Source organism: Polypterus senegalus, chromosome 9, assembly GCF_016835505.1.
Source record: "Polypterus senegalus isolate Bchr_013 chromosome 9, ASM1683550v1, whole genome shotgun sequence".
Classification (NCBI taxonomy): Eukaryota; Metazoa; Chordata; class Cladistia; order Polypteriformes; family Polypteridae; genus Polypterus; species Polypterus senegalus.
In genome coordinates, this window is record NC_053162.1 from 108,856,864 (window position 1) to 108,873,021 (window position 16,158).

Sequence of the window (16,158 nt, forward strand, 5' to 3'; positions counted from 1 at the left end):
ACACTGACTTAATCACTTTTAACGTGAAAAGATGCCGAAGAAAGAAGAGAAGAAGTGAGCTGCTAGGGTAGAGAAAAGAAGAAATGCTCAGAAAGCAGCAAGCACATCAACCTCTGAGCAAACGAATGCTAAACATTGTGATATAAAAAGAAAAAAAGAGTTGGGGACCGTCCCTGTATAATGTCCAATGGGCAATAAATGCAAAAAAGGCAAAATTGTGATCAAAGTACTTTACAGCAATTGATAATGGTACATGACAAAGAAGGCGTTTTTATACAGTTAAAAAATGGCTGACGGAAATGAGTAGGCAAGAGATGACATTTTCAGACGGAAAAATGTCAGACGGAAGTGACATTATCACTGGGAGTTGGAAGTGAGGTGATGCCAGAAGTAACGTCATTGAGATGGAGCTGGAAGTGTTGTCATGGTAAGGGTGCCGGAAGTGATGTCATCATCGGGAGTCAGAAGTGGAAGTGACGTTTGGAAGCCATCTTGGGAACCCGGAAGTGTGGAAGGTGAGTTATATTTCTTCTTTTTGTCTGGTGAAAGAGAGATAGGCATTAGTACTGCATATCAACCCCTTGTCTTGCGATATTTCACTTACCTCAGGGCTTATTGACTGACTCCTAAGCGCACATGTGTGACAACGTACAGAGAAAGAGCATGAATGCTTAAGTCAAGTATAATCACTGCACATTATTGTGCAGTGCGCCATTACTGGTGCTGAGACAATCTGTAGCGCAAGAGCATATTAAGTAAAGCCTGATCAAAAGAAAACCCTTATGCCTGAAGTGCTTTAAGGCCATTTCTTATTTATTTCTTTCTTTTTTTATTATTAATTTTACTGCAAGCCATACAAATCAATCAAATTTTTACAAAAAGAAAAACTGAGTTAAGGACAGATCAATCCCCACCCCTGAGAGAGAGAGAGAGCAAGCTAAACGGCGTGAAATTTAAGGCTTGTAAACATACCTAAATTAATAAATTCTCTGTGCTTTATGAGCTAATTTTGAAATATTACTGATTAGATCCTGCCATGTTTTGAAAAAAGTCTGTACGGATCCTCTAACTGAGTATTTGATTTTTTCCAATTTCAAATAGTATAGCACATCGGTTTCCCACTGACTTAAAAGAGGAGAGTTTGGGTTCTTCCAGTTTATCTGAATAAGTCTGAGTGCCAAAAGTGTAGTGAATGCAATCACAATTTGTTTGTCTTTCTCCACTTTAAACCCCTTTGGAAGAACCCCAAACACAGCTGTTAATGGGTTAGGATGGATTGTGAGACCAAAGCTGTCTGAAAGGTAATTAAAGATTTTTGTCCAGAATAATGTTAATTTGGTGCAGGCCCAGAACATGTGACCCAGTGAGGCTGGGACTAGGCTGCAGCGTTCGCAGGTTGGATCTTGCCCTGGAAACATTTTGGAGAGTTTTAGTCAAGACAGATGTGCTCGATATATAATTTTGAGTTGTATAATTGTATGCTTTGCACATATGGAGCTCGAGTGAATTCTCTGCATTGCTGCTTTCTTGGATCTTTGAAAGGGAGGGATTGTAAAATGATTTTATATATTGTAGAGATGTCTAAGTCCTTGAGATTGAGCAATATTTTTTCCAGCATGGATGAGGGTGCAAGATGAGGAAAATCTGGAAGGTTTAACTGTTTAACTAAGTTCATGATTTGAAGATAGTGAAAAAAATGTGTAGCTGGAATGTTAAATTTGGAATGTAATTGTTCATAGGATGCAAAGACGTTGTCTATATAAAGATCTCTAAGCAAGTTAATTCCAAATTTTTTCCAGATATTAAAAACTGCATATGTTTGCGAAGGTTGAAAGTGGTGGTTCTCTTGCAGAGGTGCCACAGATAGAAGCTTCTCCGTCTTAAAATGCTTTCTACATTACGTTGGTTCCAGATTCTAAGTAAGTGGAGCACAATTGGGCTATTAGTACATTGCCGATAACGTGTGTTTATTGGAGCACAAAGCGAGGAATTCAAAGAAGTACTACAGGATTTTACTTTTATTGTGGTCCCAGCCTGTGTATGTTCTTCTATTTGTGTCCAGGTTCTTATCGCCTGTATATTTGCTGCCAAGTAATAAAACTGGAAGTTAGGTAGAGCCATGCCGCCTTCTGCCTTTTGTCTTTGTAGGGTCGCTCTTTGGATGCGTGGATGTTTTGAATTCCAAATAAATGAGGTTATTGTTGAATCTAATTGCTTAAAGAATGATTTATTAATGTATATTGGAATGTTTTGAAATAAGAGAGGAGCTTAGGAAGAATATTCATCTTAACAGTGTTAATTCTTCCAGCTAGTGTGAGATGAAGGGTTGACCATCTATGCAGTAAGGCCATTTTTTAATGTCTGGTTAAATTATTCCAGTTCTCCATTGGCGTGTGGATGTAATACAGTGTGAATGTGCGCAATGAAAGGTCATTCTAGAAATAAGGAAAATTTGTTTCTGGTGAACTGATGGTCACTACCCATAGTATTATTCTTAGGGCATTCACAGAGAAAAAGTGATTTTGAGTGTAAGTCATAGGCAACTACCAGATTCTGCTGGTGGTAAGGAACTCCATAAATTTCTCCAGAGATGTGCATCTGTATATGTTCCCAGGGTTGGGTGGGCTTAGCAATTGGGGACAAGCCTGGTGATGCATCTTGCCACTTACCAGGCAGGGTATACAACCTTTAACCAGAAACTCAAAATGTCCATGCCAGGCCACAACACCAAGTCACAACATCTCTGTTATGATTTCACTATACCTAAGTGACCTTTATGTGCTATTGACAACACACATGCATGAAGAGCATTTAGCACCACAACCCTTGTGGTACAGATGAACCATTCCATTCCATTCATTCTAGTGAAGAGTAAAAGTTCTTCCAGTACTGTGCAAGACCAACCCTCCCTGATAAAGTGGCATACCTGGGATAGTACTGGATCTTGTTCAGAGGCCCCTTTAAGTGATATGGTGGTGTAAAGGGGCATGCACAACAATGTCATGTTCTATTTGGTCAATGTCAGGTGACTGGGTTGAAACTAGAACTGAGTGAAACAGAATGTCTGCAATAACATTTTCACACCCTGGAGTGAACTGGAGAATAAAATGGTACTGGTGGAGGAAGACAGGACAATGCTGCAGCCTCAATGGTTAGTGGACAGTGTCAGATTCCGACAACAGGGTAGTGAGAGCCTGATGGTCTGTTCTTAGTATGAAGTGTCAACCATATAGATAAAAGTGCCATCCCCGAAATGTCCATATACATGCTAGTGCCTAATGTTAACCCAATGAGTATTTATGCTCAGCTGAAGTGAGGGCTTAAGAGGCAAAAGCTATGCATTTCTCCACTTCAGGTTTTGGTTTTAGGAGGTGAACAGCCTTGGCACAAGCACAAGATCACACCCTCAGCTCACCCTGCAGGAGCTGGCACAGGGGTGCAGCAGTAACAGAATGCTGGGGTAAAACCTTCAAATAGTAACCTGCCATGCCCAGGAAGTAAGCCTTCTCAGCTGCAGACATTGGCTCTGGAATAGTGTGGATGGCATGGACATTTGATAGGAGTGGAGATATGCTAGCAGCTATCATACACCAAATCCAAAAAACACTATCTCTGGCACTGCAAAGACACTTCTCATCATTAAATGTAAGTCTCTGTTTCAACAAAGCCAAGAAGACCATGTGAAGATATTTGTCATGAAGAGTAGCAGTTGGGACCAAGGTAAAAGGTATATGACTACCCCAGAAATGCCGGCAAGCACTGAGGACATGACATTTTGAAAGCAGCTTGGTGCAGAATATACTGCAACCCAGATGGTACTCTTGTGTAATGAAACATGCTATCATGTGTCGTAAAAGCTGTGTACTGCAAGGATGGAGAGGCTCTTGTAAAAAGCCCTGTCTATGATCCTATTTAGAAAACAAGACTGAAGCATAAAACTGTGTAGCAAGTTCCTCTGAAGTGGCAAGTGCATATTTATCTGAAACTATAGCTTTATTCACTTCATGAAAATCAACACAGATGCACACTTCTTCTTAGCTACTACTAGGTTGGATAACCACATGGAGGTGTTGACTGACTCAAATATGCCAGTTGCTAGTAGCTAGGATTGTGTCAAAGTGACTATATAACTGGGATGGCAGTGTATTTGAGCAAAGGCTTCTGAGTGAACTGGCAGTAAAGGCAGACCCAAACCTATAAACAGTCCAGGCAATTTTTGTTGTTGTGGTGAGGTTGTCTGCAAGATTTTCATGCAACTTTTATCTAACACAGAAAATCCCAGAGCAAGGGATCAGTTTTGTCCCTTTGTTCCTCTGTAAATTAAAGCACATATTAGGTAAAACGTCTTTACCACACTGAACAGTAAGGTGGACTTTACCCACAAGTAAGGTTTGTGAGTGACCATAATCATGGGCAGTAGCAGTAGGTAGAGCCAGGATCATGGAACTAAAAAACTGTTTATATGTGTGAATGTTTAAGAGTGGCATAGTAGCTCCAGTATCCAACAAAAGGTGGGTGTTCACGTAATTTAAATTGACTATGCATGGCTTGAAAGGTGCTGGTCCTAAAATCACATTGTGAATTATAGCTGCAGTCTGTCTCTGTGTGCTAATCGAAGAATAAAGACATACCTTAGCATAGTGGTTCCATTTACCACAGCTGCAACAAGTTTGGCCATGTGGTAGGCAGCTTTGTGCTCTGGTCATATGAGACCATGACCCACAGTTTCCGCTGTGCTGTTGAGTTTTTTCAGAATGCCTTTATTACACAAGATGCACTGTCTGTTTTCTGTCTGTTGTTTTGACTTCAGACATGATGTAATCGAAAGCCCATAGCTATCTAGTCTAGAGGCTGGAGGAGAGTGTTTTGAAAGCTCTGCTGCTCAAACAAACACAGATTCCACATTGAAACCAATGATGTCAAATCATCCTGTTCAAGTAAAAATCTTCGCAGACTTTAGTGTTGTTAGGGTGTTCAATTAACTGGTCACTGATAATCTCATCATGAGATAATTTTATCCTCCGCTGCAATCTTTGTCCAATAGGCAAACTACAGTGGGTCCATTTTGTCTAACACAAGATAACTTATATAGCCCAGGACTATCATCTCAATGGTCTTCATGATGTGAGATATAAGTACCACTGGTTTACAGTCATTAACTGGAGAGGCACTTGTCTGCTTTGGGAAAGGAACAATGCAGGATGCATTGCAGTGACACTTTCTGGAACCTTAGGGATAGACTGAACAGGTGACAGAGGACACCACAAAGTTGGTCAGCACAGGCCTTAAGAATTTGTGGACTTCATCTCGACCCACAGCTTTTCCTGTGTGTAGCTTCCTTGGTTGGCTCTTTACTGATGGTCAGACGTGGATTCGTCACTGGACATTCCAATTGACATGACAGGAGCTGTTGATGTTGTAGGGATGGTGTGGGGAGACTGGTATTTGGTGGCAGTGGGAGCGAAAGTGTATTTAAAAATTGGTTCAGGGCATTAGCTTTGTCCACATCCCCTTCTACTACCTGAGCCCTGGATTGCTTGAGTCCAGCAATTATTCCCACTTCATTCCAGATATCTTTCATGTTATTCTGAGAAAGTTCGTTTTCTAATTTAGCTTTGGAAGCTTTCTTTCCTTCACTCAGCTTTTTCTTTAGCAAATGCTATACATCCTTCAGAGCCTCTTTGTTACCTGATTTGAAAGCTCGCTTTTCCTCATTCAGGAGACCTTTTAGACCCTTAGTAATCCAGGGCTTGTTGTTTGGAATGCAAAACAAATTCTTTGTGAGTTCCACTATGTTGACAGAAGCTAATGTAGTTTGTGATACAATGACAAGAATCCCTCAATATTGTCCCCATGTGACTCACACATCATTTCCCAATCTGTCATTTAGAAACAGTCATTCAGTCATTTCAACCTCCAGGCTCCAATTCCTCATTATTAGATTAGATTACATTATTTTATTTATAAAAGCAGATTTAAAACAACAGAGGTTGCGCCAAAGTGCTGTACAAAAAAGCATTAAATGAACAGAATTATAAACACACATTATTCTGGTGGTAACTGATTGCCATCTAATAACAGGCTTGTAGCTGGGAATAAGATGAATGAATAAAATGAAGGGTTAGTACCAAGAATAAGAAAGGAGGAAATAAAGGGAGCAGTAAAAAGATTAAAAAATGGAAAGGCAACAGGACTAGATGAAATACCAGCAGAAGTGTGGAAGAGTTTAGGAGAAGAAGAAGCATATGTGTTGTGGAATCTAATGCATAAGATATATGAACAGGAGAGAATACTAGAGGGTGGAGAAAAACACTGTAATTGTACCCATTTATAACGAGAAGGGTGATTTAGGATTGTGGAAACTATAGAGGGATAAAGCTGATGCCACATACAATGAAAATTTGGGGAAGAGTTATAGAGAGAAAGCTTAGGGAAGAGACTGCCCTACAGGAGGGGCAGCTTGGTTTTATGCCAGGGAGAGGAATAACTGATGCAGTCTTTGCATTGAGACAACTCATAGAGAAGCATCAAGAAGAACAGAAATGATTGCATTTGGTGTTTATTGTTCTTGAGAAGGCTTAAGAGGTCAGGAGGTAGATGAGAGTGAAAGTAGTACCTGAAAAGTATGTGAGGATTGTCCGGGATATGTAAAAATGTTAGGTTTGCATACACAGTGGACGGTCTGAAAACTTCTTGTCCAGAGTGTTCTAATGTTCTAAAAAATACAAAGTAGACAGAATATATGAGGTTTAATGATTATCAGGATTCAGAAGTTAACCTGCAGGGGCAGCTAGTTAAAAGAATGGATACATTTAAATATCTAGGATCTGTGGTAGCGCAAAATGGAAAATTAGATGCAGAGATAACCCATAGAGTGCAGTGTGAATGGAACAACTAGAAAAAGGTATTAGAAGTATTGCATGATCGATAAATTAAGGCAAAGGTTTATGGTAAGTTTTTTAAGACAGTGGTCAGACCAGCAATGATGTATGGAGCTGAGGCATGGACAGTAAAGGGAACGCAAGAGAAGAAGTTAAATGCGGCAGAAATTAGATTGTTGAGATAGATTTGTGGAGTTACAATAAAGGGCAAAATAAGAAATCAGACAATCAAAGGTACAACTAAAGTGGATAAGATCTCTAAGAAAGTACAGGAAAGTAGGTTGAAGTGGTATGGACATGTGATGAAGACAGACAATGAAAAAATGGGCAAATGAATGATGGGAATGGAAATACAGGGGAACAGAAAGAGAGGAAGGCCAAAGGCCAAAGTAGAGGTGCATAGATAGTGTAAAAGATTTGAAAGAAATTGGCTTGTTCGTATACCAAGTGTTTGGTCGTGAAGAGATGCAAAAGTTTGGCAAACTTTTTGGTTGTAACCCGATTTGTACGTGTTCAGAGATGTTCGTGAACCGAGGTTTCACTGTACTGTACATTCCAGATTTCTGTTGGGTTGGCGGGGTCAGCGGGACCTGACTCGAATATAAGCCAAGGGTGAAAATTTTCAGCATATTTTGGGTGCTGAAAAACTCAGCTTATATTCGAATACATACGGTACTTTCTCTATACTTTGTGTGCGAAGTCGCAGGTGAATTACTGTCAACAAAAAACAGGCAACAGAGAAATAAACTTAACAAAATAAATGTTACTCACTCGTGATTTTTCTGTCCATACAGTAAAGTTTTTGTTGACCAGCACATTCCGATTTTATACTTTTGAATTACATCTTGATATACAATAAGTGCAAAGAAAGGTGTCACGTAAGTCGCTTTCTATACCACATGCTGTACGCGCATATTCAGCTTGCTCTGTCACCGCAAATGCTGTGTGAACACTCGGCCTCCATCATCAGCCACCGTTCTCATGGTGGATGACTTTCAGTTTTAGAGTAAAAGTTATAAGGGTTAAAAACTAACAGCAAGAATATTCATTCAAAAATGAAAGCTAAAATTATTTTAGTAAAATATTTTATTTCAGTTAGTATTTCTAACTACTTTAATAGTTTCATTTACAGTAGTTTTAGTTTTTCATTTCGGTTTTGTTAATTATTTTATTTCAGTTTACAAAAATGTTTTTTTAATAATAGTTTCAGATTTGATTTTAGTTTTCTGTTAACTATAATAACCTTGGGGCTGACTTTAGCGACAGGTGAAATCGCTCACAAAGGCCATTAGCTTGGAGGTAGTAGGCAGTGGTATGGTGCAGGGTCATCCCAAGGTCTTGTGTCATTGCAGCCCAGAGCTGTGAAGTGAACTGTGCACTTTGGTCAGATGTGATATGGGATAGCATGCCTAACCGTGCAACCAAAGTGTTGATAAAGGCTCTTGCTACTTCTGCTGCAGTTGTGGACGTCAAAGGGACAGCTTCAGGCCACCTGTTGGTCCTGTCAACCACAGTGAGCAGATGTGTAAAACCTTGATAAGGAGGAAGGGGACCTACCAGGTCCACATAAGCATGGTTGAAATGGCGAGCAGGCACCGGGAAAGGTGTCAGTGGGGCTTTAACATGGTGATGTATTTTAGCCTTTTGACATGCAAAATAAGCCACTGCCCAGCTACAAACATCTTTTTTGAGGCCGTGCCAAACAAATTTGCTCAGCACCAAACGTTGGGATGCTTTTTGTCCTGGATCTGAGAGGCTGTGTATGGTGTCAAAGCTGCGCTGTTTCCAGTTGCTGGGGACAATATGGGGCATGGATAACCTGTGCTGGTGTCACAAAGGAGCTTAGCAGCACTGCCATCCAAGTGAAGAGCTTGGACCTCCGGGTCCTCAGCTTGGTCAGGTGCCACCTGGGAGTAGACAATTCCAATGTGTATGGTTGCTAATGCGGGCTGAAAGAGACAATCAGCCATCACATTGTTCTTACCCTCAACAAGCTGGACGTCTGTTGTGAATTTTGATATGTAAGCCAGGGGTCATTGCTGTCGGGCAAACAACGGTTCAGCGACCTTGGACATTGCGAGAACAAGTGGTTTGTGGTCAACAAATGCAATGAATGGCCGGCCTTTAAGCAAGAAGCAGACATGTTGAATGTCTAAGTGTAAACTCAGTAGTTCCCGGTCGAAAGTGCTATATTTGCGTTCATTGGGCCATGAATGTCTGCTGAAAAACACCAATGGCTGCCACACATCATCAGCCCACTGTTCAAACAACACCCCCACTGCATGGTCCGACATGTCAGTTGTAAGAGGAAGTGGAGCATCAGGCAGCGGGTGTGAAAGTATGGCCGCGTCAGCTAAAGCACGTTTGGTGTCCGTAAATGCCTCATCCAGGTAATTAGACCATGTGACATGGGACTTTGCACACTGGCCCTGTAGTGCCTCATATAAAGGTTGCATAATGAGTGTGCCCGAAGAATGAAGCGATGGTAGAAATTGACCATGCATGCGTGACAGCAGAGACTTTGGAAGGCAAAGGAATCACACCCTCTTTTGAAATGTGATGTACCAAGAAACTCCAAATGGACATTTAGCAGGACTGATAATCAACCCATGTGGGCTCAGACGCTCGGACACGGTTTGAAGGTGGTTGAGGCAATCTTGGCAAGCAAGATGTCATCTAGGTAGACAAAAATGAATTCTTTGAGAAGGCTTGTAAAGTCATAGCTAACATATTGTACAGGCCGGAGGTAGTGATACTGCTGAGTGTGCAGGGAAGGGTGGCAAAGTCTTTGCATCTACAAAGTGATGGTTCTTAACATCAACCAGCAACCCATTCGCACACAGGAAGTCCGTGCCCAGCAGTGTCAAATGTCCAAGTAAAACGCTTTCCACTGAAAAATAAGGTTGTGTGCTGCGTTCCATAGGTGGGGATCAATGTGCTATTAGCAGCCTCCATAACGGGCCCTTCTCTCCCTGAAGCCACATCAATAGGTGATACAAGAAGCATGCTTACTTGTGCACCAGTATCACATAGAAAATGACGGCCGGACTGGGTACCTGTTATGTAGAGTAGGTGGTCTGCAGGTTCTGATAAGATAGTGATGACCGACTCGGGTGGGTTAAACTTAAAAGGAGGGCGACATTTCTTTGCATTCACGACGAATCGGGCATAGTAAAAACATAAGTCAGTTTTTGGTATGGCAGCAGGAGGGGGATGAGCAGTACAGGACGTGAGCTTGCTAATGGGACTGACGAGTGTTGTAGGTGTAGAAGATAGCTCTGCAAAGTAGAGTGCAGGCCATCGGCCATCTTGGTTAATTCTCGGTAATCAGCAACAGATACATTGAGCAGTGTGCACTTGTTCCAGCATCTGTTGGAGAAACAGCTCTTTAAATAGAAAACAGGGTTTATAGCTACCTAGCAAAGCTAACATGTGGTCCATCAACGTGGAGGGTTTCGTGTCTCCAAAGCCCGACAATGTTAGTAGCCACTGTGCCCACTCTGATTCCGTGAGGCTTTATGTCTATAAAAGGTATGCCTTTAAGGTTGCATAATTGTTTGCGTCCGGGCGATTTTCAAGCAGACTCACCACACTGGACACTGTAGAGCTGCTATGACGTAGTTGTACCTTGTGTCATCTGCTGTAATAGCCTGCAATGCAAACTGTGCCTCTGCTTGGGTGAAACATGCTGCGGCTTGCTGTTCCCAAAACTCCAGTAACTTTAACAGCACTGCTTTGGCAGACATGATTAACGTAACTCTGGATGAGCACTGGATGAGCGCACTGCCCTTCCAACCGCTACACCCTCATCCTCATCTGAGTTCACCTCTGTTATAGCACATCTTTATTTGAAAACTACCAGTGTCAGATCAGGGGGAGCATGAATATGACTGAGAGAATAAAACTGAATAAAAAATGCTAACTTTTACATGTACCATAAATTTACACCAACTGTTACTGACTCAAAGCAAATGTATGTTTTTATTCTATAATAATAACAATAAGAGTAGCTCACTACTCAAAATGGACACCCTCAGAAAAGAACCCATGACCTCTTGATTACAAGTCAGCAGTTCTTACCGCTGCACCACCTAAGCAATCGTGTCAGTGTTGTACCCTAACCCAATTTCTTTTTCTACGGTTATATTCTTGAATAAAAGCGCGATTGTTTTGTTATATTTGTATTTTTTGTGGAAGTGTTTATTTGAAATTTGGACTTTAGTCTTCACACATTGTACACTTCATGTCAACATTTTGTCAATTATTACTTAAAAAATGTTTCTTTTTTAGTTATGTCTTCAACAATTCCTGCGTCGCATTTCATCCTACATTTACATAGATCGTTGTAGACATGGAACACACATGAAATGTATGTATTCTAAATGACAATATATTATTTACCCAATACAACTCCAGGCACCTCACACCAAGATAAACAAGACTTGAGCTGGGAGTGCTTTTTGCCCTTTCTGCGGCATTGGGGTGGGGTGAGGGCATTTATAGCAGGCTGCTTGCTGCTTGTGCTGATCAACACATTTACAAAAACAAAAGACGCTGATGGAGAGGTGTGAAGGAATTTAAGGTGGGTCGGGATTACGAGTTTTTTCGTAGGCTTCAGGGATTCTAGTGTTAATTAAATCTGCAATACAGTGTATGAAGCTGACAAAAATACTCATTGCAAAAGTTTTTTTTTAAATTCTATCCTTGTTTGATAATTTAGTCATACAATAATTCAGTCATGCTGTTTCACTTTTATTTATGACTAGCAAAATACCCGCGCTACGCAGCGGAGAAGTAGTGTGTTGAAGAAGTAATGAAAAAGAAAAGGAAATATTTCGAAAATAACGTAACATGATTGTCAATGTAATTGTTTGAGTGTTGCTGTCATATATATATATATATATTTATATATATATACACACATACATATTAACATATATATACATATACACATAAACATATATACATATACATACATATCTACATATATACATATACACATATATATACTGCTCAAAAGAATTAAAGGAACACTTTTTAATCAGAGTATAGCATAAAGTCAATGAAACTTATGGGATATTAATCTGGTCAGTTAAGTAGCAGAGGGGGTTGTTAATCAGTTTCAGCTGCTGTGGTGTTAATGAAATTAACAACAGATGCACTAGAGGGCAACAATGAGATGACCCCAAAACAGGAATGGTTTAACAGGTGGAGGCCACTGACATTTTTCCCTCCTCATCTTTTCTGACTGTTTCTTCACTAGGTTTGCATTTGGCTACAGTCAGTGTCACTACTGGTAGCGTGAGGCGATACCTGGACCCTACAGAGGTTGCACAGGTAGTCCAACTTCTCCAGGATGGCACATCAATACGTGTCATTGCCAGAAGGTTTGCTGTGTCTCCCTGCACAGTCTCAAGAGTATGGAGGAGATTCTAGGAGACAAGCAGTTACTCTAGGAGAGCTGGAGAGGGCCATAGAAGGTCCATAACCCATCAGCAGGACCAGTATCTGCTCCTTTGGGCAAGGAGGAACAGGATGAGCACTGCCAGAGCCCTACAAAATGACCTCCAGCAGGCCACTGGTGTGAATGTCTCTGACCAAACAACCAGAAAGACTTCATGAGGGTGACCCAAGGGCCCCATGTCCTCTAATGGGCCCTGAGCTCACTGCCCAGCAGCATGCAGCTCGATTGGCATTCACCATAGAATACCAGAATTGGCAGATGCACCACTGGTGCCCTGTGCTTTTTACAGATGAGAGCAGGTTCACCCTGAGCATGTGACAGAAGTGAAAGGGTCTGGAGAAGCCATGGAGAACATTATGCTGCCTGTAACATCATTCAGCATTAACAGTTTGGTGGTGGGTTAATGATTGTCTGGGGAGGCATATCCATGGAGGGTCACACAGACCGCTACAGGCTTGACAAAGGCACCTTGGCTGCCATTAGGTATCAGGATGAAATCCTTGGACCCATTGTCAGACCCAATGCTGGTACAGTGGCTCCTGGTGCACGACAATTCCTGGCCTCATGTGGTGAGAGTATGCAGGCAGTTCCTGGAGGATGAAGGAATTGATACCATTGACTGGCCACCACACTTTCCTGACCTAAATCCAATAGAACACCTCTGGGACATTATGTTTTGGTCCATCCAATGCCACCAGGTTGCACCTCAGACTGTCCAGGAGCTCAGTGATGCCCTGGTCCAGATCTGGGAGGAGATCCCCCACAACACCATCTGTCATCTCATTAGAAGCAAGCATTACGTAGAAAACCAGGAAGAGCTCAAAAAAGTGCTGAAGAAAACATGCATTATACAATTGAGAAGGCAGCGAAACAATAAGAAGCAAGCGAGTGACACATACTGTACAAGCATATTCATGCCTGCAGCTACTTCAGAAACAAAGCACGGTATAAAACTAAAGTTTAAATTAAGTTCATAGACTGGCTGCCGCTGGCATTTGTCATGCCCACGGCTAATGCGGGATACAAGTTTAATGAGAGGACGCAGGGTATAAACGACAGTTTTGATCATTTTCTAACTAAGTTCAAATTGCTGGTCAAAGGCTGTGCTTTTGTAAATTCCGAGAGATTGTGTTTGTGCGGGGATTGACAGTTAAGGTGGGTGGGGGAGTCACGTCATCTTCTCCCCTCCCATTCACCTCATTTCGCTCTGAACTGAGCTCCTCGGCTAACGCCGTCTTCGAAGCAACTTCGTCACACTGCCACCAAATACTCACAGAAAAATCCACAAGTTAATACACACACTGTCTCTAGAGTTTCTCCACACTGAATCCTCCAGGCACTACTTACAAAAGGTTACATTGACAATCGTGTTACGTTATTTTTAAAATGTTTCCTTTTCTTCTCGATTCATTTTACCCTTCGCACCCCCTTGGTTTGAGAAGAAGTATGAAAAAATATGAGGTTAACACAGAAAAACAGATCACCAATTCAAGCTTTATGAATAATCGATTTGCCATCAATAATTGTTTTGGTAAAGCCATACTCAGTGTAATCCTCCTTCCATTTTATAATTTTTCCGCCACTAGCCATGATTAAATGAATGGTAAAAAAGTAAGACGGAAGCGAGGGTGACTTATTCAGGCAGGCATACATATTACAGCAACACTCATGACAATGTCAATCATGTTACGTTATTATTAAAATGTTTCCTTTTTTTAATTGCTTCTTTAACACAGTACTTCTCCACTGCGAGGCGCGGGTATTTTACTATATATATATATATATATATATATATATATATATATATATATATATATATATATATATATATATGAATGACCTCCAAAGAGCGCTGAGACTTTTGATCACGTGAACGAGTCTGCAAAAAATGGGGACTCCGGCCCAGCGAAAGCCTTTGAGACACTGACTGCGCTTCTGCCTTAAGTCAAAGTGAGCACTTTTAATTTTTTTCATCCTCCCCCTGAGCTATAGCCCAGGCAAGTGCAAACACGGGACCCCTTTTCTACATTGCGGCAAACTAATATTAAGGCGATTTCGCACTTTCTTTTGCACGTATACGATTATGAGGTCGTCAGCTCGGATTATGAAGACACACACAGGAGTGGAGGACTGATAGTGCCATCACAGCCGATTAATGGCAGGGACGTCTCACCAGTCTACACAAGACCCACCGCGACTGTCCCCAAAAGGCACTCATATCGTCAGCGAACACATCTCTCTATACTATATAAAAGAAAAAGGCAAGTTTCCTTTCTTTACACCTTTTTTCCTTTTATCCCAAACCAAAACCTTTTCTCTCTTAACACTGCAGAGGACACAAAACTAATTTTCTTTAAATACCGGTAAGGCACATTACCAGAGACAGAAATTTGGACGTTCACATAGAAAATGTAATTTCTATACCACAGCCGTCGTGTAGCGACTTTCAAAAGGGATCAACTACCGAGAGATGATCCATATACATTTTAGCTGCTGTTAGTACTACTTACCTGTTCTGTTACACCGTCTTTAAAATGTAGTTTACCCGCAACCACTCCAGCAGTGCTCAATGTACCTTTACTTCTTAAAACGTTAATGTTTTACTTTATAATAACTTATAGACTACATTTTATTATTTTTCCCTTGCACTCAGTGACCAAAGCTATACACACACATATAGACACATACATATATATACACATATATATACCTGTGTATGTTTGTATGTATGTATATATATATATATATATATATATACACACACACACACCTATCTACATTGTATATATACACACACACACACACACATATAATTTGTGTGTGTGTATGAATGTATCTATGTGTGTGTATATATGATGTAGACAGGTATGTATATATATATATATATATATATATATATATGTGTATATGTAGATATGTATATATGTATATAGATATGAAGATATGTATGTGTATATATATGTATGTGTGTATATATATATATATATATATACTAGCAGAACACCAGCTTATGCGAGAAGCAGTGTGTAAAAGAAGTTATGAAAAGAAAAGGAAAAATTTTAAAAATAACATAACATGATTGTTAATGTAATTGTTTTGTCATTGATATGAGTGTTGTTGTCATATCTATTCCTAACAAATGAAAAGAAAAAATATATATATATATTTATATAGCATATCTCTGCAAAACAAAAGAAAGAAATAGAGCGTCACATACACGTCTTCTTTCCTCTGCCTATTAAGTAATAAATTAAATCGATTATAAATTATTAACACAAAGTAAATGAAAAAAAAAATATCGGGAAAGAAACAGAAACCAGAACTTACCCCCACAGCATCCACCGCGCTTCTAGCGTTAGAGCCAAAAACGTGGTACACGCAGGTTGTGAGGTGTGACGCTAATTAACGCCGTGCTACAACAGATTATAGTGTTGTTATACTATAAACTATTTACAGGGATCAACAGTTTTGGGAAGTTCATAACAAAAAAAAATTAAATTATAGATAACATTTTACACTTTGCCATATGAGCAACTGTTGCTGGGGCTGCCGGAATCCATCAAGGAAGAAAAATGAAAAACATTATTTGTACAAAATCTTAATTTATTTAAAACGGATGACTCCCGCTCTTACGTGCAAGTCTGCGTGGATATTATGAACATCTGTTCCAAGTTCTATTTAAATTTTAAATAGAAGGAATTTTTATTTAGTCGATAGAAATGTCTTTGGTAGGAATGTAAGTTAAAATTAGGCATCATTGCATAAAGTTTTGACCATCCAGCGCTTACATTATATATTCCGAAATATTCCAAG

The 16,158-nt window shown here is 40.3% G+C and overlaps 1 protein-coding gene across 3 annotated transcripts in view; it reads right to left on the minus strand.

Moving 5' to 3' along the window:
* Positions 1-215: 215 nt before the first annotated feature.
* Positions 216-16,158, minus strand: part of cebpg (CCAAT enhancer binding protein gamma) — a 191,445-nt gene continuing 175,502 nt past the window's right edge. For all 3 annotated transcript variants that reach the window (XR_005634932.1, XR_005634931.1, XR_005634934.1), the window contains one exon: positions 216-539. The gene's annotated coding sequence lies outside the window, so the exon portion shown is untranslated. The remainder of the gene's footprint in view (positions 540-16,158) is intronic.